General features: G+C 38.0%; 1 long non-coding RNA gene across 1 annotated transcript in view; it reads right to left on the bottom strand.

The window, feature by feature from the left end:
- Positions 1–8669: 8669 nt before the first annotated feature.
- The window catches only part of LOC140162810 (uncharacterized), a 92504-nt gene continuing 74532 nt past the window's right edge, over positions 8670–26641 (bottom strand). Inside the window, exon 4 of the long non-coding RNA XR_011860350.1 lies at positions 8670–8729. This is a non-coding gene — a long non-coding RNA (uncharacterized lncRNA). The remainder of the gene's footprint in view (positions 8730–26641) is intronic.

The raw sequence follows: 26641 nt of genomic DNA, 5'->3' as shown, positions 1-26641 counted from the left end.
TCCTGTAGTTCAACTCCCTACCAAAATTCACTTGTACACCAAAAGACTTGGCAATTGCTTCTCTGGTGTCACTCATGTCAGGGTATACTAGCAGGCATTTAGACTTGTCCCAAGTCCTGGTTGGAAACTTTGATTGCAACCAGATAATTTGCTCGGGGCACTTTTGGTGAGGTATAATACTAGCTGTGAGATCAAGTTCATATGTATACCCCATGCCATGTGTCCATATGCATGGATTTCAGCTACTCTATTCTAGTTATTATGTTTGATGCTTTACAAATGCATGCTGAGCCACTCCGGTTTTAAGCTTTATGCGATTTCTTTCTCAGAAATTTGGTACGGGTTTTATTTATACATATCGAGTACCTTTTGGAAAGAGCCAGAAATATTTACCTCGGCCGGTTTGTTTATTTATAATCATTGTAGAGCTGCTGAACTGTCATTCTTGAATTCTTCTCCAAACCTAAAGTTCATCAGGTGGTTCAAGTTCTTTTCATGTACATTGTAGTATCAGATCTACATGATATAGCTCAGCTTTTAATTTCCTTGAGCCTGTACACTAGGATCCAGAACATGCTCACCTATCAGGGTACAGTCTTTAACCCCAATACATTTGTACATTCATTGAATGACCTTTGAAAATGTGGGTACAAAAACTCATACTCTGCAACTTGAGGTCAAATTTTGCACTATGAGTGTATGATTGAAGTTATTGAACTATGCCATTGAGATGAGGCCATTGTGGTCCATAGTGGTACTTGCTTTTTAAGGTTTCTTATAGGCCTTTCTTATACTTGCTTTTTAAGGTTTCTTAAATACATGTCATTGTTTTCAATATCCGAGAGCCCAACAATGTCTTAAAGTCACAATGAATTAGATGTGTTACACATAGCTAGGCCTAAATGTAACTGCATTTCACCAAAATATGCATAAATACCTACACTACCTATTTTCCACACACAAAAACGTTCTTGGTGGCGTGTTTGCAGCTTCCTGCTACCATTGCTAACACACATATCACCACTCAACCTCGGCAACAATACTACATGCTACATCATCATGTACTTTTGTTCATATTTTACCCATAAATTTGTGTTTGCATCAAAATTTTGATTAGTCAAATTTTAATCCCTCCCACTGAAAATTGCCTTGCCCTTTGCCCCCCCTGGCCCCTCCCTCTGAAAAAATCCTGTCCATGCTACTACTGCACTGGTCAGTCTGAGCTCTGCACTGTGATGTGCCAAGATTGCAGGGCATCAACATTATGCAACCTTAAAATTGAAGAGACCCTGGATGCTACACCCCTGGATATGCGCATATTCATGACATTATTATAAAATCTTACGTCTATGCTAAACTTTGTTTAACAAGCAATAAGCAAGTCTTCTAACATCAGCAACGCAGCGCCAAGTGGCAAGTACATTTTGCATGATAAAAAATTATTTCTGTATCTGCCCCATGAATTGATCAATATAGGCCTAGGCCTATGCTTTTTCCTAAAACTCTAAAAACAGTTAAGTAATTTCTTTGCTCATGGCTTAGCTTTGTGGCTCCAAAGTTTCCCCTCCCAACTCAAATATTTGACCAAAATCCACAATATGCATCGGTATCATGTACTTTTCTGTTGGATTGTTTCGGACCAAAATTATCCTCATTATTACCGCGCATTTTGACATCGACTGCATTAAATTTTCATCATGCAGTGACAGAACTATGCTTCATTTGAAAAAGTTACATTAAAGACATTTCAATCCATTCTAAAGACTACATTGCAGCCTTCATAATTCCTATGTAACCCTCATGATCTACCCTATTTGAACTTGGCATCCCAATCTCTCACTGCCTTCATCTGCACACCAAGTTTCGCCAATGCACATCCAGTATTTTTTTCTGCATCAAGATCTTGGTATGAGTCCACTAGTGTTGCATTTAACCCTGGTTTGACCCTAGGGGTGATACCGGGCAAGGACACATGTATAAAACCCCAGTTGGTGATAGATGCAAAGTCCCAGGATCCTCCCTTAACCCAATACATGCGCATTTTATATGCCATGTATACAACCTTGCAGGTCAGAGGTGCAAAATTTGGAGGAAAAAATAGATCAATGAACATTTCCAGAACCTTATTTTTTGAATGACTATCATTACAATTATTGTTCAACTCCTAATATGCCTAGTATTGGTACTGTGGTTCTTGAGTTAGCTGTGCAAAGTAGGAGCAGTTTAGCTGTCTTTAGTGAAGTGGATAAAAGTAGGCCTAATGTTTGTGCAATTGGATTGTGCATCCCAATCACTGTGATTGATAATGATGATCCAGGACATGACCTGAGCTGACACAAGCTAAATCAAAAGTTTATGTATCAAGCCAGGCCAATAAAAGAAGTTGCAAATTCCGAGACCAAGACTTGGTTAGTTTGTATCAGTTGGTTTGTACAAATTGGTTTGCATCATATAGGCAAGCCTTGAAATAAGCAGGCTATTAAAACCCAGGAGCAATTTGGTTTTGAACATTGCTCCTGGTTCACTGGGATTTTACAAGAACCTGAAGCAATTTCTGAAGAAACAGGCAATTTCAAATACTTTTCTGCACTGATATGCAATACAGCATACCAATACTACTGCATCAAGTGCAAAACTGGAACCAGGAGCAATTTGTTTCAGAAAATTGCTCCTGGTTCATACACAAATTCATGATAGGTTCAATGTAAATTTGACAAGGACCAGGGGCACTCGGTGGCTTTACGAGGGTAAATTTGCTCCCTGCGCCCGCTTATTTCAAGGCTTGATCATAGGCAATGCTATCTGAATCTATTAAATACATGATGATATGAAAAGGTAAAAACAGGAACAGGAAACAGGATACACACATACTGTTGCATGTTGAGACCGTATACCTACAGATACAGTCGGTTCAATTTCAACCCATTTAATTGGGATGTCCACATACAAAAGGTTAATATATATACAAACCCTGCTCAAATGCATTGCAACCAGAGCATTGCAACCATCTATGATGCTTCAGCTCTTTCTTGCAAAGCTTTTAGCTATAATTTCAAGGGTTCATATTCAGTAAATATGCACTCTCATGCATGCTTTTTGTGCCAAATTTCATGCAATCTCACACTCTCTAAGCTTACTTTATTTCAAAATTTCATCTAAGTTTAATGCATACTAGCTTTATGCTTTCAGTTTCACTCAGTTTTTGAAACCAGTTGAAATTCAACATATCCTGAAAGAATTGGGCCTTGCTTTAGGGGACCGTTCACAAACACTTGTAAGGGGGGCCTGATGCAAACAAAATTTAAAAAAAAAAAAATTTCGCCCCCCCCCCCTTTACAGACCTAGAAAATTTCAGGCCCCCCTTTTTGACATGAAAATTATGGGTCAACCCCATAGAAAAGCATATAAACTCAATTTTTGTCAGGGCCCCCCTTAGGAGGGTCAAAAATTTTCAGGGCCCCCTTTTTGCATCAGGCCCCCCCTAACAAGTGTTTGTGAATGGTCCCAGTGTACGACAGAACAGATTCGTAAAACTCTGAATAAATGATACTGATAGCTACATCTATCTTGAATGAAGGAAATAATCTCAATACCTGTAGTCTAGATTCAAAAACTGGAATTTTGGGATCTTTTATGGGCAACAAAATAGTGGATCATTTGTGAATGTCTCTTACTCTTCTGAAATTTTCATCTCTTGGAGTACATAGTCATACAGGACACATCACATACAATGACTCTGTTCACATTAGGAAATTGTCTTCTTCGACGAACCTCGAACGAAGATTACAAATCGTTTTTTCCCTAATGTGTACATTTGTGCACACTTTTCTTCATTCGACGAAGATTAAAATTGCTTCGTTCAACGAAGCTAAAAAGGTTGTTTTGATGAAGGAATACTTTGTTTAACGAAGCTAATTTTGTAATGTGTATGCTCGCTTCGTTCAACAAAGGAAAGTGATCATGTGACAAGTGACCTTCACCGGCTTTAATAATAGCCGGGCGTTAACAACTTCATTCGAGCTTCGTTAAATTTTCATGAAATGTGTACAGTGCAATGTCTTTGTTCGGTCTTCGTTCAGCGTAATATGTACGCATACTTAGATTAACAAATTTTCTCCAAATGAAGAAATTTTCTAATGTGAACAGGGTCATTGATGGACCTGGAGAATATCGTAATTTCATGAAATTTGACTGCAATAATCACATTAGATTCTAACTCCACATGATGATAATTGATTGAACCTCTTTATTTGATTAAAAATTGCACTACTTCTGTCAGTTGAATAATGTATTTATTCAATGGATATCTATATTTATACAATAAAGATAAAGTGCAAGTATTACATGTGCTATGTGACGTTGCATTGCGGTATTCTAAAATAAAAAATGTTTGAACAGATTCTCTCGATCATATTTCGGATATTGTAAAATAAACAAACCTGTTCGCTGCCTTAGTATAAACTTAAGAAAAGAAATGAATATTCGAAGTGCTTTACCTGGAATACTACATGTACATTTGAGTGTGTAGTCCCGGATGTTTATCAATAAATTAATCTCAGATGAAGCTCTTCAAATCGTTTTCTGCAAGTTATACAAGTTCTTTCAGCAAAGTATGACCACTGTACAAAAGTAAATAATATGGCGTTACGAGCCCTTTTACAGTATTACAATCTTGCTTGTTCATGGGAAATATTAAAGTGCATGCAAAATAGTTGAACAACAACCACATTTGAGTAATTGCACTTTTAATGCATTATAGGTTATGTGGTTCTTGTGGTTTTGACTCATGGGTGGAAATACAATGCACTTTCATTTTAAGTAGGTTTCTTCAATTTTGTGATAAACTAGTCCTCCTTCTTATTAAACCCTAACCTCAATTTATTTGTCCTAAAAATGCTACTGGGATGTTATTCATTCCATGAGTAAATGGCTGTAAATCCACAAAAATGTCAATTTCCAGTTTTGATTTAATGATTAAAACTTCATACGGTGATCATCAAATGAAACTAAGAACTTCAAATTTCAGCTAAATCTTTTCCCCATTTTCCCCCCATTTCTTTCTATCAGAAAACGAGCATGAATGACTCGAGGGCTATTACCGTACTACAAATATTAGCGTAAAGTATGTGTAATGTTGTGCCAAATTACTGACAGACAGTCCTGCATGTTTTAGAGATGATCCGGTTGCTATGACGACATGCACCTTTAGTGCCCCTTCCCCGAGATCTTTATTCACAGTACATTTGCTATCTGGGTTGACTATTGCCTATAAGAAACTAGATTCTGGTATTTGGGCTACTCCCATTTGATAGTGATTTCTGACCCAATTTGACTGGCAAATGATTGTACATGCACTATGGACCACAATGGCCTCATCCCAATGCCATAGTTCAATAACCTCAATTAAACTATCATAGTGCAAAATTTGACCTCAAGTTGCAGAGTATGAGTTTGTGTACCCAAATTTTCAAAGGTCATTCAATGAATGTGCAACTGTATTGGGGTTAATGAACTGTGTCCTGATGGATGAGAATGTTGTGGATCCTAGTGATGCCCCATACATGGGCCTGCAAACTCAATGTAATAACTTATTCTTAGAGAATATATCTAACACTTCCCATAATGCATTTCTCCCATTTCAATTTTCTGTACTGATTTGCTATCTAGTGAAACATGGGTCGATAATGACGAAATGTACCTCAATGATCAGAGCACATCTTGGAAAATAATGTTTATCCAGTTTGTTCTCAAAAATGAAAACAAAGGGAAGATGTACAAAGTGATGGGCTTGTGACGAGAGGATGTATCATGTTTTCAAAGGATTCTGGGAAGGGTAAGATATCTTCTTTGACTCATTCTGATTTTGAAGGGTAAACATTGTGTTATTCCACATAAGGCACATCCACATGGACAACTTTTTCTCGAGCAGAATCTTGGGGAAATCTGCCGTGTGAATTGTCTTCAGGATTCCATCCCTAAGTTTGTCCCCAAATTTATCCACAAGAAATTTAGGGGATTTTGCGATTTTGCCAAGTGATAGTGGTCCTTGCTACTGCCGCAGTGACTCCTGAACCTGGGGGGGGGCAATAATTTTGGTGGCTATGGAAAAGTATCATTTCAATGCCCCCCCCAATAATTTGGACCATAGTTCAGGATAGACTTTTGAATCGCAATTTTTGAGTATGCAGATCCTCAAGAATTCTATGACCGCTCTGAACACTCCTGTAACAGTCACGCTCTAAATATTGGTAATACAACATAAAAGTTTTATTTAAAAATGCTGCACAAATCATAGAATTGTCAATAATAGCATGCAGTTGCTTAGTCCAGGATCTGTGCGAAAGGACAGAGATATTTAATACAAAATTGTTCGCCTAAAACTGTTCCAAGCAATATTCAGTATGTAGTGCTCAAAATGATGAGCCCAAAATTGGGATTGATACCTATGGACCCTCCTCAATTTTCATGGACCCGATCTCAAATTGTAAATGTTACCACTGGGGGTCAACATTTGTGACATTTTGTTAGACTTCAGACTTGCAAATCTGTAACAGGTAAATGCCATGGAAAAAATGGGTCTGTCTTGCTATTGTCTTGCTCCCTTATTTTTGGTCAGGTGTACAGTAGTATATTTTTGGAGTCCCTGCCCCCCTCCCAAAGCCTGGTAGATATTACCCGTATATTGGTTCCCCCTGCCACCCTTTTCACTGGAAAATTATGATTTATAGGCCTAACTCTATTCAATCCGCTGTGTACTGTCTCTTGGTAGTAGCCATCTTCTTCTCAAGTTCAACCACAATTTGTAGCTCAATCATGCTGGCCATATGATGATCATGATTGTAACCTCAAATCTCGGTCGGTCCGGTCTGTTGGAACGGCAGTCGGCACTGCGGACCATTTCATTTCAACCTTTCAGGACTTGGTACTGACAGCTCTGATACCACAATCTGGCTTTGATTTCATGCCTGGGTTTTTCTCCTTTAGGCCATGAACCCCTAGGGATCACTGGTGGTGAACTTGGCCTTTTATTCTTCCTTCTTCTCAAAATGTTCATTAAGTCTCCACTGGTATATTGATGGCATGCTTACGAAACTAGTGTCATGTTAGATTTGCTAAGTTTTCGGTTCTTTCTCTCTAGATGAAATTAATATTATTTCAGTAGATGTCAATTATCATTTTGACAACTTTGACACGGACAAAATTGTCATTTATTTTTGCTCAAAATTAATAAATGAAAAAGCTGACATTAAAAAAGTGACAATTAAAATGCAAAATTTGAATATATATGACAATTTAGGAAAGTTTTTGTGAAAATAAAATTGCCAACAACTATGTGGATGTTTGAGTTGTGCCAGAACTATGACAGGGTTTTTTACAAGCAGGAAGCAAAGAGGGGGGGGGGGGAGCAAGGCGACTTTCAAGTGGAGAAGGGGGGATGTTCCAAAGGGAGTTAGCCATCCCTCTTTGCCCCCAGGCTACACCCCTACAGTTGTGGAATAAAGTAAAGAGCTAGCATACAGTTATCTATGGAGCATGGCCAATAGGCACGCAATGGTAGGCAGGCAAATGACCGCCGATTCCCCTTTTGTATGTGATGTGGAATAAAAATTGAAATTTTCACGCTACATTTATTTTTGCATGTCGAGGAAATACCGCGAAAATAACAAATCACAAACATATTCATTCTGTGTATAGGTCTATGTCAAATAGCATAGAATCGCAAATTTAAAAACAACTGAAGCAGTCGAAAATTAGCGAGGCGTGAAAATTAATCCAGTGAAAATTTCACAATTTTACAGTTTACCATAGGATACCGAGCAATGTTGCGTGTATACATGTTTGATGTTTAATAGAATGCAGCAACATGTGATGGAGATTTAGCATTATGGACCACAATGGCCTCATTCCAACTACATAGTTCAATAACCTCAATTAAACAATCATAGTGCAAAATTTGACCTCAAGTTGCAGGGTATGAGTTTTTGTACCCAAATTTTCAGAGGTCATTCAATGAATATACAAATGTATTTGGGGTTAAAAAAATGTGTCCTGATAGATGAGCATGTTGTGGATCCTAGTGATATAGTTAAAAGGTGAGCAGAGCGACGGGAGTTAACGCACCTGTGCAGGAGGAGGCTGATGATGTGTGAGTGTAAAGTGTCAATCTTTTGATCGGTTCAAATGGCTGCCGGGATTGCGGCGGGGATTGTGGGCTACATTTTCAGCTGGTTCTCTCTTCATCATGTTCACGCTGAAAGGGTGTATCTTTTAAATATACCGTCCAAGACGTGGAGATATACCTAGATATAGCCTTGTGGTTTGCACGACAATGTAAGACATTTATTTTCACGTCCAAAATTCTGCCCCTAAAGCTGAAGGGCACACATAGCCGGTAGATATGTACTGCAAAGATTTTGAAGTTCATGTGTCTGAACTCATTTTGTCATGAAGTCTGACGACATAATTAAGCTGATATGCTCATTTTGTTTCAAAAGGTAGGGTCTCAAGCCTTAAATTGAGTACAAAATGGTTGGGTGTCCACTTTTCAATGTCCACTGTCCAATTTGTATCACTTCCTTTGCCAATATACATACTTTCTTTGTATCGTGAATTAAAAACAATTTATTTCCCACCAACCAAAATGATATAAAGTAAACCTACCTCGTTTTATGTACGTCTGAATTGTTCGTCAGTGAGTTACACCTGAAGTTTAGTCCACTTCTCAAGAGCTGTTTAAAAAAAAAGAAATACATGACAGGTTAAGTCAATGTAACGTGCAATGACAATGAATGATGGGTACGGGTGTGTAGGCTGTAATGCAAAGATGAGCCCCAAAGTAGAGAGTAGTTACTGATTCTATGATCCGTAACTTGTGGTATGGCATCACAACCAGTTTTCTCACAATAGCACTTCATTTTCCATTACTGTATTCACTGTATTGCTATGTAAAAAGATTGCTGTTTGAGTCACAAACTGGATTTTGTTCTTTTAAAGGTGAACCTCATTGAAAATAAAGTTATATATCAATGGAAAGCTTATGATGTCAGGAATCAGAAAAGAATATTTTTTATTTACATAGCGTACCAGGCTAGGCATAATCTCCATGCAAAGATTGGATATTGGCACCCCCCCCTAAATTACAAAACGAAATCGTTCAAATTGGGCGCTTTTGTTGATGACGCCAGCCCAGGGACACACAGTTACTTCGGGTTTGATTGTAAACACAATGTCCGTGTATTACTGTGGCATGCATCGGGCCAATGCACGAATTCAGTCATTGTCAACTTACTTTACATGAAAAATATCTTCAATAAAATAAGAATAACATGAAGGAAATATCATGATCAAATTAAGAATGAAGTTCCTGAATAAAGTGTGTGGATTTAAAAATGGGAAAAGTGCTGGCGGGGGTGATTTGGGATAGGCCAAGCCATCCACGATATGCATAGGGAATATTACAGTAAAGCATGAAGAGCGAAGATTCGCCAAAGAACCGGAATGAAAACAGATTACAAAAAAACAACTGCTAGTGCTACCAGTACAGATCGTCACACCAAGTTGAGATGAACTTATCACAATGAGAAAATGAAGGAATAGAATAAGGTAGGCCTACATGTACAGGATTTTTTAATTTTTCTTAGCTTTACAACCAGTCATGGCGGTCATGTATGATAGGCGAACTCGTATAGATACATACGGGATGAGCTCAGTGACTGACTGAGTCTCACTACGCCGAGTGTTCAGTATCTGCGACTGTATAACTTGCAGACAAAATGACCGATTTGATATTCACATTCTGATATTTCCAACTTATTGCTACTTCATCAGCAAAATTTATTCCTGTAAATGTTCCAAATATAAGGGAACGATTGATCAAATCTGCTGAAACACCCATGAAACACGGAGGACGAAGCCCCGAAGCGAGTCGCTGTGTTTGTGCATATCCGTCCCTGCAATTCAGCAACAATTTACGCATCGTGTTCGGTAATCCATAAAACATGAATGTTTCACTTTTTCAGTACCGTACACTGATTGTACTATCATTAAAGAATCATGACACAAGTGACAATATTTTAATTTTATTCAGATTTCAGAATTCCATCAAATAACGGCATACTAAGCCTAAATTGTATTTATTTTATAATAAAGTATCTGCCCAGTATCTGTTTCTTTCAATCGCGATTGTGTGGAAAGAATGTATTACAGCAATACGCTAAATATGAAAACCTTTTATGGGCTGGATTTGATGAAATCTGCGGTTTTTTATTAATTTTTTAATTACTGCAAGACGATATTTTTTTAAATCAGACATTTTAAAATGAATCAAGAATATATAGGGAATGTCACAAACAACTATTTAATTTGTTATTCGATCATGTTTATTCAGTCCATGACATGAACGGTAGTAGCATTTGCGCATGGGATTGATCCCAGCGAAATTCAAACTCAATTACCCAGTTATACCCAGCTAGTTATGACTGATTTTGTCAAAAATGTACGGAAAATTTATGTGTTGACAATAATTCTATTATTTCTAATATATATAGAAGGAACCAGCAATTTGAAGATTCCTCTAATTTCAAGCTTTATTGTGAAAATCAGACTTGCCGGGCAGCTTGCAAAGTACAGGAAGCAAGTCTTGTTTACATGTTTCCGAGTAGGATCACGTGACTCACGAACCCTGAGCTTACGCCACGAGCATTCCCAAGGTCATAGACGATTGATTTGGGTGCTTTTTGGCGCTTTTAAAAAGACCAAAATTCAATCATTTTTTAATTTTTCAGCTTTATTAGCAATCAAAAAAATCGGAAAAATTTTTTTTTAATATCCTGACATCATAAGCTTTCCATTGATATATAACTTTATTTTCAATGAGGTTCACCTTTAAATTCAATTTATATGACATTATGAGAAGGTAAAAGAGAGCAACCCATTACTGGCTTACAAACCTGATGGTCCTGATACAGCATTACTGAAGCGGTTTTACCGGGACAAATGCACAAGAACCATGCAAAATATGCAGTTTGAATGCTAAAACAGGCCAAAGGGAAGATGACCATCACAAACTTTTGTCAATTTTGTGTCTCAGTACCCCCAGCCACCTCCTTCTAAATAACTTATTGAAACTCGTTGAGACACCTATAGATGAAAAAATTACCCTTCCCTAACCTCCCAAACCCTACTCTCTTCGCCACCAATGAGCAAAATTACACAATTCAATATTGCTGGGGGATGGGAAGCTCATTTACATTACCCTATTGAAAGTGCCCCAATACTTCTGATGAGCGTAGTCTTTGTATTATTTCTCATAGATGCCCTTAGAGGCTCAGTCAGGCCTGGAAAAAATTGTTCATTTCCCAGGAATGTAGACAAATTTCTCTCCAACATATCAGGATTTCCCAGCATTTCTTATGTATTTCTTATGTATTTCTCAATCCAAAAAAGCATAATTTCCCTTCAGATCACCAAATTTCCTGGGAATGAGTTTCCCAAATTCCCCATTTTTTCCAGGCCTGGGCTCAGTTATGCGGTTACTGTGCAGAGTACTCTATATGCAATCTCTAATATGCGAAGTCTATAGTACACTAAAACAACCCTTACCTATATTCAAAATCAGAAGTTGACAAAGAAGACACAAAATGACAATAATCTGCTCATCTTGACAGATTTTATCTGATTTTACTCAAACCTGACAGTATAAGCTGCAATACCTCACATTTCAATGCCTCAGGACAAAGTTCTATAAGCCCGATATACTTATACATCATCTTGAATGACATTTAGCACACTAGGTACAAAAACTCAATACTCCCCTTACATAAGGTCAGTAGTTGAGTTCCTTGTTATTGGACTCTGTCTTTGGAGATGAGACTATTTTTGCTCATAGTACAGATATAGCAGTAAGACACATGAGATAAACCTTTCTGAGAATACTCAGATACCTGAGCTACATCAACATCACAAGTTTTCTCTCTATCATGACAAGTTCTTTATCTCTATCTGCAACCCTAGACTTGAGGCTTACATTGTAACTCAAAGAGCCTTGTATGAACTGTCACAGGCTCTTTAGTTTACGTCCCAGGTATTTAAAGCCTTCATTTTGATTTTTTTAGATTTTTACCATAGGAAAAAAATCTAATTTAGAGCAGACTGTGTCCTGGACCAAGGCAATATAATTTTACATAAATTTCTTTAAAAATCTGGCGGTATCAAAATATTTCTCAAATTGAGAAAACTAACGGTGAAATAAATAAGTGAAGGGCAAAACCTGTATTTTATTTTGGTGGGTTTTTACCAGAAGCCTGAGTGTCATGAAAAATGTGATGGGGCTTATATAGTGGAAGGGTAGTACACAGATGTGTGCTCAGGACTTCAGAGGGGTAGCATGTCGCAAAACCCAGATGATTAGTACATTTTTGGATCTCTTTTTCCTCCAATTTGGTGTATGTTTTTGGTTCAGTTTTGAGTTTTTAGTATCCTAACCACATTATGAGCCCCAACACTGCATGTGTGCCATGAACCTTTGCTACCTCTGCCTCCTATTTACCCCATTCTCCTAAAATCTACAAATATTACTTGATAGTAGAATACTAGTATTTCTCATATCCAGGTAACAAAAGTGTTGCTGATATTATTACCAGATACACTACAAGCCAGAATGGACTCATCTACAGATGCTCCGTTCACACCTTCATTCCACAATCCTATCTCAAAAGTTAACCTCAAGTTTTAAAGTATGAGTTACTATACCCAGTTACACATTCAAAGGTCATTTAATGAATAGTACAAACATATTGGGGTCAAATGAACTGTGTACTGACTATGAGCATGTTTGCGATACTAGCGTTGTCACTGATCCATTGATAAAAGTTGGTGCCGATGGCAAACACATGCTACTATAAACCTGATACCTGGTTGCAACAGAATAGCTTGATCTTTACGATTGGCATTCATCTGAATATCATTAACTCCTCTGACCTCTTTCATTTTTATCTATGTATTATGTGGTTCTCCCAATCTCATCATTTTAAGTCTGTTTATAATAGTACAAGCAAATGGGGTACAGTAGTACAGACTGAATCCAGAAAATTACTACTTTTCCAAATAAATACATGATTCACAATGACACCGGGGTAGTAACTTTGATATAGTGCTAAAAAAATAATCATTTTTGCAGAATGAAAACAGACCCAAAATACTTAATTATGTAAACACAATGGGAGTATGAAAATAAATAGAAGAGTATCGAAAGGTTTGAAATATTAGGTTGTAAATCAAAATTTCCCTGCTTTCATCTGATGCTTTAAAGAGGAAGCCCTGTCAGAGCAGTTCTTCTGGGGTGAACCAAACCTGCCTGGTTATCAAGTTAACCAGTGACAAGGTTATCTCTGAATTTGACAGGTGCTAATTAATGTAATAACATTAAAACATCAATTAGCACCTGTCAAATTTAGAGATAACTATGTCATTGATTAATATGATAACAAGGCAGGTTTGGTTCACACTAGAAGGACTGCTTTGGCTGTGGGCTTCTTCTTTAACACACTACCAAATGATCCCATTTATAATGTTTTGATGACTCGACTCACGTCTCGTCCAATATTTGAAAACTCATAGCTTGACTAATAAATATGGGCTCAATCGATCTAATTTTATATCAAAATATCCCGTTCTCTGAATTTTGCAGTCCATGCTGTTGCTTTAAAAACACTCTTTTCTGTTATATAGGCCCTATATGTTTAGAGCGATCATGGTTATCTGCTATAGTTTTGAGTGAAGGGGTGCATGGGCCTCATGCCAAGGTGGGTTAGGATTAACTGTCCCCAAATGCTACACTAGCCCTACTAATAATAATATAGCCTGAAAACCTATATGAACATCACCCACGAAAAACACTGGTTAGTTCTCGGGCATGTTGGTTTGTGGGTAATATTGGTTTTCAGTAAAGGGGACCTATCCAATAAGGCTACCCAAATACTGTAGGCCTACCCCTCCCCACTGTACCCCTCCCATCAAAAATAATTACAGACATATACCCCAATCTGTGGTTGTGCCATACACCCACTGCAAGGGCAAGCAGTAAGACTGCCAGCTATCCTTGAAATGCTTCCCTGTCCCCCTTCCTCAAAAATTCAGAGAGAAATCATAACCTCCCATCTGTGCAAGGATTAAACCCCATGCCATAAGCCCAGCCATCATTGCTTCTCTATACCCCCCCCCCCATTCGAAAATTCTGAGAGAAATCCCGCTGAGACATCACAAACCCCCATCTGTGATCGTGCCACTCACACACTGCATGCAAGGGTTAAAACCCACCCCGTGCTTTAAGATTGCCAACCATCTTTGAAATGTTTCCCCCATCCCACCCCCTCATCCCTTCAAAAAATATTCATAGAAAAATCTCAGAGAGAAATCATAAACCCCATCCATCTGTAATTCTGCCATTCACATGCACTGCAAGGGTTAAAACCCACGCCACAAGGTGACAAGTGACTATTTGTACAGCCAAGCATAATACCTGCAGGATGCGTAGTATTGTCTTATCTCTCCTCTCTCTTATTCTAAACCAAACTCCATGGTGACTAAGCCCCCAGGCAAGTTCATCTTCAAGTTTACATAGATGGTAATCACCTCATACAACCTGCAAATTTGGGGACTGACTTGCAATGGGTATATTGCCTTGCCATTGCTGTGGAGCACAATAGCCTCATCCTAATGGCATAGTCCAATAACCTCAATTACACAATCATAGTGCAAAATTTGACCTCAAGTTACAGGGTATGAGTTTTTGTACCCAAATTTTCAAAGGTCATTCAATGAATGTATAAATGCATTGGCGTTAAAGAACTGTGCACTATTAGATGAGAATGTTTTGGATCCTAGTGATTGCTGCAGAGCAGTGTTGTGTGACATTCTTAAAGGTGCACTATTAAAAAGCTATAAAGGAATTTTTGGAAAGTATTGTACAGTGTTGAATCCTGGTATATAAGCTGGCAAGTGTTAAAGAGGAAGCCCCAACCGAGTAATTCTTCTGGGTGAACCAAACCTGCCTGGTTATGGCAAATTAATCAGTGACAATGTTATCTCTGAATTTAACAGTGTGCTAATTGATGTTTTAATGTTATTGCATCAACTAATATTGTCAAAATTCAGAGATAACCTTGTCACTGATTAATTTGATAACCAGGCAGGTTCACCCCAGAAGAACTGCTCTGGTACTTCCTCTTTAATGAATTTTATTGCATCCTCGTAAAACATTTTTGGTGAAATCATGATGGTAAGAACAGAATTATCGCTATATTAAATCTTAGCCTGCTTTGGACCTGAGACTAATCATACATTATACAGGCATGAGAATGATTACCCATGAAAAAACCTGAAGTGTTTGAAAAAGCCTGAAAAAGTGCGTGAAATTGGGCTAAAAAGGCCAAAAGCGGGCTGAAATTAAAGGAAAGTCGGAAATTTGGACAACAAAAAAGCCTGAATTCAGGCTTAAACCTGAAAATTCTCATGCCTGATTATAGGTATATCAGCGCTGTTGTCAAAACCTCCAATAGCTGCTATGTGTTAAATATGAACAGTACAATATATCATATTGTAACCTACATATTTTACACCTAGCAGCTATTGGAATTATGAGATTTTGACAGAACAGTAGCATGACTCGATGTGAAAAATAAGGTTTGGTGCCATTCTCAAAGTACAAAATGATGAGTATTCACCATTTGCACGGTTCCGCCATATGCGACTAATGCGAGGACATTGCGTAAAGTTAAGTAATATACTTCCTTTCATGTCTATTGCCAGTTCGAGGCTCTCCCCGCAAGTGGTGGAACCGTGCAATAGGCGAATTCAACAAAATTCAGCCAAATTAAGAAACCATACCTCATTAGTTCGACGAGTAGGACGTACTTGCCAGACTATACTCAGCTCAGACTATGATCAATATCTCATATGGCGCAAGAAAGACGAATCGCGAAAGTCCAGTGACCGCACCGCCCAAAAAGCTAAGGCTCATTTGATACCTCAAAATTCAGCCAAAATTGAAAACCCCAATTGCACTGTATGCACATGCAAACCAATGTTTGAAATCAAATTTTCTTCATTGAGTTTAGGTTACCACTGTGGGTGAAGGCTATATAGTTAGTTATCCATGGTCGGCAAATCATGAGGCTATCTCCACAAAGGGCCAAATAATGTCAAAAGACTTAGCAATAGCTTATAAGCTTTTCAGAAGATGTTGTAGATTTTGTGTTTTATTGTAGCGGCTGTCTTTTATTTTGCGTTTAACTAAGCGACACAGCTTTTAATTTAGAGGTAAAGTCGGCTTTTTACTGAGCGAGATTACAGGCTTAATTAAGATTTGAAATCAAAGGGATTGAAAGTCATTAGCTATTGAAAAGTTAAAAAGCTTGCAGTTAGTTTTTGTTCTTGATTAAAACTCCTTGAAGGACAGCTTTAGATGTAGTGGTTTTTATTTTTAATTTAAGGTCTCTAAAAATTCATGTTTCAATGCAGGAATTTTTCCACATATATTGCTCAGGGTTGTTCTTGCTGGACTATAGTAGAGTGAGGGAAATCAGCTATCAGTGACCCAGTTAGACCTCATTTTAAAATGTTATGTTTTTTGTTAATTATTTCTAAATTTCATACTTCCCCAAGGTTGGACTTTTTTTGTTCCCAAAAAGGATCAAAAAGCTCTGGGCTTCTGTAGTGTTCCAACTTGGACCCCACCAGGGGCCCTAAGATATACCATGGACAGTGGCGGCACTATGGGGGGGGGGAGACATTTTTCCTGAAAATATATTTTTCTTGCCCCACAGTAAAAACATAAAAAAATAAAATTGGATCGATTGAGCCCATATTTATTGGTCTCGCTATGAGTTTTAAAATATTTGACGAGACGTAGTCGAGTCCAATATTTTAAAACTCATAGCGAGACCAATAAATATTGGGCGTAATTTCGCGTAAAGCATCCAATTTTATGATTATTATGTTTTGGATCCAATATTTTTACACACTTGGATTCAACAAAACATAATAATGTGCAAAATTGGTTAATTTTACCCCCCCCCAAAAAAAAATACTGGCGCCACCACTGATCATAATCTGTTAAGCTTGATACCATGTATAAAAATGTTTGAAAACTAAAATATTGCTTGCCCCTCTCACTTTGGCAATCATGGTACCGCAACTGAACCGGGCACTGAACATATCAAATGGTGCCACTGAACGATGCAAAAGAATTCGGCTTTTGCTGCCTGATAAGTCTTCCAGTCAAATCACCATAGTAATCGCTGACACAGCGTCAAAACATGATTATCTTATTTGAAAATAAAGTAGGTTCTTATTATAGAATGACTAACATAGGCCTATTTATTGCCCATTTAACAGATACATATACTAAATATGACACATTTAGCGATTCAGTTGCATTTTGGAATCCCAAATATCCGGAATGTGCAATAACCAGGTTGATGAGGTCATTATCGAGTGCACATATAGCGTGAAAATATTGTAATATTTTGACACCGTGTTCCAGATTGATAACATTGCATAAAATATCACAGTTAATACAGGTATGATTCAAAATAAATTTATATGATACTTTTTATTTTATTTCATTTAACAACATTTCTAATAATATACCTCTTTCTGACGGAAACGCGTATAAGGTATAATGCACGGCACTTTTGGTTGTATGCGCCGGGTGTATGCGTCATGATGTGATGTGATGTAATGTGCGCCAAACGGAATAATGAAACTGAGATGAGTTGTGCATAGGATTCGTAAATGATGAGTAATAAAACTACGATGATTTATATACATGTGATACCCAAATGAAGAGCTTGCTACTAAGCAAGCTCTTGTTAAGATTCAGAAAACTGAAACACTATCTGTGATCCAGTAACTTTTTACAAGTGGTATGAAAAATTACCTTTTTTGTGTTTTGCAAATCAAGTTTCTTTATCTGAAAATACCCCTAATTTCGCAAAATTTTCGACAAGCATGAGTACCCGCGAATACATGGAGTGCCAAAACTGGGCTTCATAATTGGTACGTCCAGCTAGCAGGGCGCTCTCCTGGCCCCCAACTCAACACAAATATTGACAAACCATGAGAGTTACCAAATAGCGCTGAAAAGGGGTAATTTTTTTACCAGTAGCGAGGACCATGAAATTGGGAAAATAGGGGTATTTAGTTTGGACAGTCCACAAAATTTGACCGTGAAATCAGCAAAATAGGGGGCATTTAATTTGCACTGTCCGCGAAATTTGGGAAAATCCGGTAATTTTATGTCAGTATTTAGTGTCATTGAAAAGGGGTGTTGGAAATTCTTAAGTCATTGAAAACCACAAAAAAAGGGTTGTTTTTGGCCAAATTTTGTCCTCAATTTTGCATGAAAAAGGGGGGTAAATTTGATGAAAAATCATTGCAAAGGGTGTCTTTAAAAGATTTGGTAACTCTCATGGTTGCCAACTTTTGTGTTGAGTTGGGCGACCAGGGCGCTCTATCCTTTATTTCATATCTCATTTATAGGGCCTGGCTGGTCACCTTGATTTATACAAGTAGCCAATTGCTTTGTCCTCCCAACATCTTGCTGCGCAACTAAGCCTGAAATTCTACCTGTGCAGAAAGACAGATACCCAGGACAGATAACTTCAAATTTAGTGGTGTGAAAACGAACCTGAGAGCTGTTAACATCGTGCCATCATGACATGCTCTCTCTATATACCAAATTACCGAACCAGCTGTTACTGTCTCTCAGTTCAAAGGGAAGAAATGAAATTGGGCTGTCACTTTGACAGGCCAATGGTTACCATGACAACGTAATCGTTAATCATGCTCAGGTAGCTTTATCCCAACCCCACCAGGTGTTACTGACAGCCTATTAATTCTCGACTTACGAATTCTTCAGGGACGCATAAGGTGCCCTATCTCTCCCCACCACCATTTTTCATGCCCTGTATCTATTTTTGAAAGCCTTTTTGTAAAAGTGATAGTTTTCGCACTGGGTAATTTTCATGCTTGCCCGATTTCGAACTATTTTGCTTGCTCTTAAATTCTCGATTTTGAGTTTTTGTTCAACATGTTCAAAGACCTATGCATGAAAGAATATTTTCACAGGGTTTTATTTTCGCGGTAGTTGTAATGAGTGTGAAAATAATGTTCCGCAAAAATTTCCACTTTTAACATACTTAAAGTGGCACTCTGTCATTTAATAAACGCTGAGAAAAAAAATCACATTTTGGAGCACTTTGGGAACAAATCTCATAAGCATGAAAACTTGAAGTTGAACGTATTGAAGGGTATACTTTCAAAGTCTATGCTTAAAGGCACTTAACCTACTTAATGCCATACATATGGACCGCAATGGTCTCATCCCAATGACATAGTTCAATAACCTCAATTAAACAATCATAGTGTAAAATTTGACCTCAAGTTGCAGAGTATGAGTTTTTTACCCAAATTCTCAAAGGTCATTCAATGAATGTACAAACGCATTGGGGTTAAAGAAATTTGCCCTGATAGATGAGCATGTTGTGGATCATAGCGATACCTGAATGTTTGACTGATGGGAACACACTTAAAATGTGCTGAAATGCATACTTTATGTATTTTGCAACAATTTGACAAGCATACATGTGCTGACATATCTTGCAGAAATGCATTAGCAATCATAAAAGAAGACACACTCAGGCATTCAACCAAAAGTTGAAATAAAAGTTGCTACATCACATAACCTACTGTGATGCTGCAGTGGACCTTTTCACCTTCAGCATCATAGTATGCCAATGAACTCTTAAAGCCATGTTGTAACATTTCACAAAAAAATACATTTGTATTCCTTTTCCGCAAAATGTTAGTTTTCAACGTCAGATATGTTCGTTCTAAATTTCGACCTGAACAGATTAGGCAAAACAAAGAAAATAGTTATTTAATACCAGCGCATAATTTCGCCAATGCATGTCATTCAGTCCATCATGACTGAATTTGGTTCTTTTGATGTGTTATGTCCTTCCCGCATGCCGTGTATGTACAGTGTAATATGGGTATCATATATGGGGTCATCTAATATTTCGATCACAATAATAAAATAAAACAACTCAGATTTTGTCAGAAATATTTGTAGGGTATCTTAGTTCATTAAAGTGTTAAAATCAATATTTCTAGAAAAATTGAGGGCGGACCCATGGGAAAATATTCCAATTTTGCTTTAAAGAAAAGGTCAAAATTGAAGAATACCAGTGATGAACCTAGCAAACATTTTCAGTTGTTACATGCTTGTTTTTTTGGCCATATAGAAGAATTCGGTTTGATCATGTTAATGCAGTTCACAGAGTTAATTTGCCCATTGCAAGGTTCCACCATATGTGAGGAGAGCCTCAATCTGGCAGCATCATGAAAGGGAATTGAACCGGTCATTTGTGTTAAGTTATGTAAATGTAATTCTCCACTTATGCCTATTGTCATTTGGAGGTTCTACTTGTATAGGGGGCGAATCACAATATTTTTCCATTTTTGACCAAATAATGCCCTTCATTTGGGCTATTAGAAAATACAGAGATCCTTACTACAGATCTATAGATATAGGCAGGTAAAAACACAGGCCCGTAACCAGAATTTATTTGGGGGGCTGATTTTGAAAAAGTGGATTTTTTTTCTTCAAAATATGTACCTTTTTAGACTAGTGGGGAGGGGGATTATGAAAAAGTGGATTTTATTTCAAAATTAAGACCTTTTTGCACTAGGGGGCAAATTTTTTTAAAGTGGACTTTTTTTTTCAAGATTTGGACCTTTTTCGATTAAAAAGGCATTAAAAACACTTGCAAATGATGCTTTTTGGGTCAAAATGGGAATTTTTGTGCCTTTGGCAATTTGAGGCCGTCCACCCCCAGCCCCCTGATTACGGGCCTGCAAAAAAAAAAAGTCATATCAGCCTCACTCACAATTTCAGTGTTTTTCTCCTATAAATAATTCCCATATGCACAATTTTTTTTATATGGATGGAAATCATTTTTGCTTGATACCCATCAGGGCTTTTGTTCTAACACTTTATGCCATATGTGTTGAGACTCAAGAGGCCAGTGATGCAGCACATAAATTCCATTTGCTATGATCCATAACAGAATAGGGTATTACATGGTCAAAGTGGAGAGAAGATTGACACATGATGGCTGTCTATCTCATAAGCGGTTTTGAATTTCTTAGAAAAAAATAAGACGGAGCTTGAGTTGCACTCAGAATGCATCTCTCACACTCGTCACTGCACCTGTATCTGCTTTAAAGGGACACTGTACATATGCACATTATGTGAAATTTATTAAATTAAAGACAGCTAAGTAAAATGCATTTTGCAAACTCTCAATTGATCTTTGTTGAACTAATTAATCGTTTCACAACACAAGGAAAACTCTTTGAGCTTTCATGAATCCCACTTTTCATCCCTCTCTTCCTTCTTTCCTAATCGCTGCCCAGCCTTTATTGGTGGTGTGCACCCTTACACCGACAGATAGAGTGCATTGTGTCGCGTCGCATGTATGACGACCGAACCGCTGACGCGTTGCCTACTAGTACGATAGACCTACCCATGTTTTTTAACATCAGCAGTTCAGTTTATGCTGCGGCATGTCGTATCAGCCAACAATGATTATATCCGTTTGTATGCACTGTGCATGCGCCACGCTGCTCAGCGATCGCTCAGCATGAAAGTATAAAGCAACAAACGCTATGAACGAACTGACGGACAGGGGTATTAAATGCATGAGGTGCTATTCACACCTAAAAATATTTTGACATAATACTTAATATGTTCATAGCGTAGCAGATTTACAGTAGTGGTGCAAATGCCCCCCCCCCAACACCTCATTATAAACACAAGCCGTTTCAATAATTTACAATAAACCCAAATCAGAAATGTACCAGGATCTCAAACATTTTCTGTCAGGACTATGCATGATGGGCAAGTGGACAGCGGAGAAGGCTAGTATTAAATATACTTTAACCCTGATATGCAGGCCTCACGGTAGGCCTGTTTGTAGGATTTATTGGGGGAAGGGGTGGACTTCAAAAAAGTGGACCTACTTTGAATCAAAAGTGCACTTCTACAGTTTTTAAGTGGAACTAGACCCCCTAAAAATTGCCCTTTTTAGACCTTTTCAGTGCCATATCATCGAAAAGTGGACCTTTGGTCAATTTTCTCACACTTTTGGACCTTTTTATTGAAAAAATAGCAAAATGTGGGACTTCAAGTTTGATTTAGGAGGGGTGTGGGTGAAGGGAGGGTTGATGAATGAAGGTTATTAAACTAGATGCCATTGGAAAATCATTGCTCATAGAATATGCCTACTTTGCTAATACTGATATGAATGGGTGACAAAGAACGACTACCGTATCAGTTTTGGCATAGCGTCAACAGTATGCCGGCACAGCCAAACCTGTATAAACTTTCATGTAATATATACATGCATGCGTGGGCCATCTGGAAAACCTTGCAAGTCTGATACATTCCCAAGTACAAATTTCCCCTAACCCCAGGTTAATGCATGAGAGTAGGATCAATTCCCTTGTCCCTACCCATCTGCCAACCCTAGCCTCTTTGATTGCATGCCGACTTCACTATGCCGGAATACACAGTCAGCCGCTCATATGCATTGTACATTTTCCTTTTTAACTTTCTCCGCCAAGAGGTATGTTCAGAGGGACAAATAGCTCAAAAGATTTGAACCTGTAAATCTTTCCAAGTTCTAAGTTACAAATGTATAACCACAGTGGTTTCAACTTTTAACTCTGGATTCAACATGAAACTCACTGAGGTGAAGCCTCAAGTCATGGACAAGGGAATATCAGAAATTGTGAAGTTGAATGTGTGTAGGGAGTCAAAGTCACACTCATCAAGCATGTCCCGGATGGGGTGCCCAAATCCACCAAATGGTCCACTTTCTTGTGGATCAACTGTGAGGGAAAAATTACAAACTACAAAGGATCCACTTCCTTGGCTGAAATTATCGAACGGATCACACCAAAAGTCCAGGGGGACTTGGTAGAAACTGCTATATTGGGATGTGCCGCTGAAATGGCTCGTATATTATGCTTTCTGGTATTAATATGGCTCCATTTTTATGAAAAAATATTATAATCTGGCCCAAAATCCGGACAGGCTGCATATTCCTACCAAAACCAAACTTGAGCCTCTCCCAGCCCTGGTTAAAGGTCCACTTTTGAGCCAATTTTGTCATGAACCTGCACCCCACAAATGCTTGCTATATTTGCCCCAATATGATGAGGGGTATGCCGCTGAGAATATGATGAGGGGTATGCCGCTGAGAATATGATGAGGGTATGCCGCTGAGAATTTGAAAGTGGATTTATAAATATACCAATTTTTCAAGAAATTTGGACCCATTGATATACAAAAAGTCAAAATTTTCGGCCAAATTGAACCCAAATTGTCTTAGTTTTTACAAATTTTCCCAATTTTTTTGGGAAAATTTCAAAATTTTGGCTAGATTGAGGCAAAATTGGGCTATTTTTCAAAAAATTGAATTTTTTTTGAAAAATGGACCCATTCATATACCAAAATTGGCTTAGAAAAAGGGGTCATTGATATACCAAAAGGCCAAAAATGCTACCCATATTAGCGGCATGTCCCCGTATGGTCATTTGTACTAAGTACCCCCCCTAGGTGTTTGCTCAGAAGTGTAACACTTCTGAGTACATCCTGGCATAAACACCAAATGAAACATCCTGAAGTCCGGATCTCTTCCAAATTTGGCCTTCCGTGTGGACACAACAATGAGATGATGAGCCAGTTAAAAGAAAATCCCTGGTTAGAGGTAACCAGAAAGTCAGGTCACTGGCCACTTTGACTCAGTATGCTGTATTCACACTACAAAAGGGAGTACCTTATCGATATCCTCACAATCACTTACATTCCTCTAGCATGGTACATGGCTCTCTCATCCTTTAATCTTGGATTGGAAGTAAAGATGTAACCAATTTGTTATATTGCAAAATGGTAAACACAAACCAAAGCAAGTCAGCAATAAAATTTAATTGGGCAATATAAAATAAATTTTACATGCTTTTTATCAGCAATTTTAGATGTTTTTTATCAGTTCAAATGGTTATAAATTCTGCATTTTTTGGTCTCAAGCAAATTCTCTAGAATTTCAAATCTAGATCATTAGATGGAGGCCCCTATTTAACGTGAAGTTTTGGGTATTTAATTATTTTATTGATTTTTCACCAGGGTAAGCCGGATGGAAAATAAATAAAATAATTAAATATCCAAAGCTATAACACTAAATAGGGTGGCTCCGCCTAATGATATACTCTAATCAGACAAAATAATGAGAGTTATTGAGTCATAAGGAAAAGTCCTGAAAACAAACAAAGTATAGATTCTGCCTGTCCTCAAAATATGTGAGTATCCCAAAATTGTGTGATATTTCCCAGTATTTTCCCATAAACAATTTTGTGATCGCCACCTTAAATTGGTTCAAGCCTTTTAAAAATAAAATATTCTTGTGGATAAAATTGTTGTGAATCAACAGGTCTCACAAAAATTACTATGATATAAACACAACACTGGAAGTCCTACCTGTAATCATATTGTGTGATAGGAATGGTAACCCTAGCCCTACGCTGGAGGGACTATAGTTGTGTTCACATTGTCGGACGTACGCCCGGCAGAACTTGGTCGGCGCAAGTTGCTAGGAGTAGCGGTAGATGCTGCCAGGAGTAGTGGCAGTGTGAACGATGGTCAGCGTAAGTTCCGCCAGGCGTACGTCCGACGATTTACTCCTGACAAAAGTCAGGAGTAGGGAGCTGGGTGTAACCTCCGCCAGGCGTAAGTTGCAATGTGAATGCTGCTACTCCTGGCACCCGGTGTAAGTTTGACCTTTTGATGGTTGGAACTAAGAAATAACATATTGCGTTGTTGAAAAAGGTCACGGAAACACCGGAAGTGGTAGCCAATGTTTACGCCGACCAGAAGTAAATGCTTGGTGGAACTGCTCGGCATAGTGCTAGGAATAGGCTAGGTGTGGACACGCGGTAGGAGTAGCGAAAATATTTGTGGAATTTTTATCAATGTTAGCGTAAGTTTACGCCGGGTGTAACTCAAAATGTGAACACACCTATAAGTGAATAGCCGGCCATGTAAGCAATTGTTGAAATGGACTAGTACTCTCAGTGTGGGCAAATTACTTTGGGCAGTGCAATATTGGGCTATTCCAGTTGAAATTCATACCCCCTATGAAAAAAATGACCTTAATTTCCCACACAGGGAGTGTGAATTTCAAATGGGGTTACTCCAATGGAAATCTACACCCTCTGTGTGGAAGATTAAGGTCATGCCTTCCATAGGGGGTGTATGGATTTCAACTGGAATAGCCCATTTTTTGAGTTTGGACACCTGCTTTCAACAAGAAATTGAATTTGTACCACTGCCCCGGACCACTGCACCGATAGCACCCATTGACAAATACATCTAGATTTGGTGGAATTTACCATGTTTACAGACTGTTTTTTTAAAGGTTGCATAATTTCCAAAATGTGGACTTTTTTCAGAATTCAATTTAGTTACAGAACTTATGTGCAAAATGAACGTTTTCAGGCTATTTTGAACAGTTTAACATGAAAAATGGCTCCTGCAGTGATTTTTTCTTTCTAGTTTGGCCTGCAGTGATTTTTTTTTCTTTCTAGTTTGGCCCTTCTTGGATACATTTTCACCCCCTCCCCAAAGAGTGGCCCTTTTTGTCAATGGGGGTCAGACACAGACCCTAACTAGGGTCAGTGCTTCTGGTCTGCCCATCCCCTACAATGTAAGTGCCATTTATACAAAGGCCTGCTTTCTACCAAATGCCATGACCAGACTCCAGAGCAGCCTAAAATTGGCCAATATTTTCCTTTCAAATGAGCAGCAAAAACACCATATTTTTTCCAGCGGGCATGGAAAAGGTGTAGTGAATTTTAACAGTGGGCAAAGCAGGGGCTATTTTAACGTGCCTCACTGTCACGTACGTGTCGAGATAAAATATTCGTACAGTGACAATTAACCATCCGTGTAGATATGCTTTAATAGTAGACAATGGTAGAGCCTTTCTTACGGTCACATTCAGGTAAAAATGTCAATTTTTTTATTTTTGAAACGCACTCTACTTCATCAACACTTTTATCTCATTGCACGAACGTGACAGTGAGGCACGTTAAAATAGCCCCTGGGGCAAAGTCTAATTTTGATGGAAACATTACAATATCGCTTTAATATTAAAATTAAGTCATAATTGTTACCTCATATGCCTATATATACATTGTCTCCAACATGGTGAATAGACATTTAGTATGTTATTCAAGTTCACTAAAAGTTCACATGTCACGACTTTTTATGACTGAAAAAGGCGGTAAAAGTATTCATCCTACAATTTGTAAACATTAAATGATTTAAAAGTCAACCCCATAAAATGTGGTCAAAAAAGTTACTTGTAGGTGTATTTTATTGAAAATACAACTTCATTCATATGCAATTTCATTTTCTTTGTACTATTTGCATGCTGCTGTGTATCAGGTATCCAAAAAATGTTGATGATATTTAAAACACTAGGATCCAAAACATGTTCATCTATCAGGGACACAG

This window comes from Amphiura filiformis, chromosome 10 (assembly GCF_039555335.1).
Source record: "Amphiura filiformis chromosome 10, Afil_fr2py, whole genome shotgun sequence".
NCBI lineage: Eukaryota > Metazoa > Echinodermata > Ophiuroidea > Amphilepidida > Amphiuridae > Amphiura > Amphiura filiformis.
This window is presented reverse-complemented; position numbering and strand designations above follow the sequence as displayed.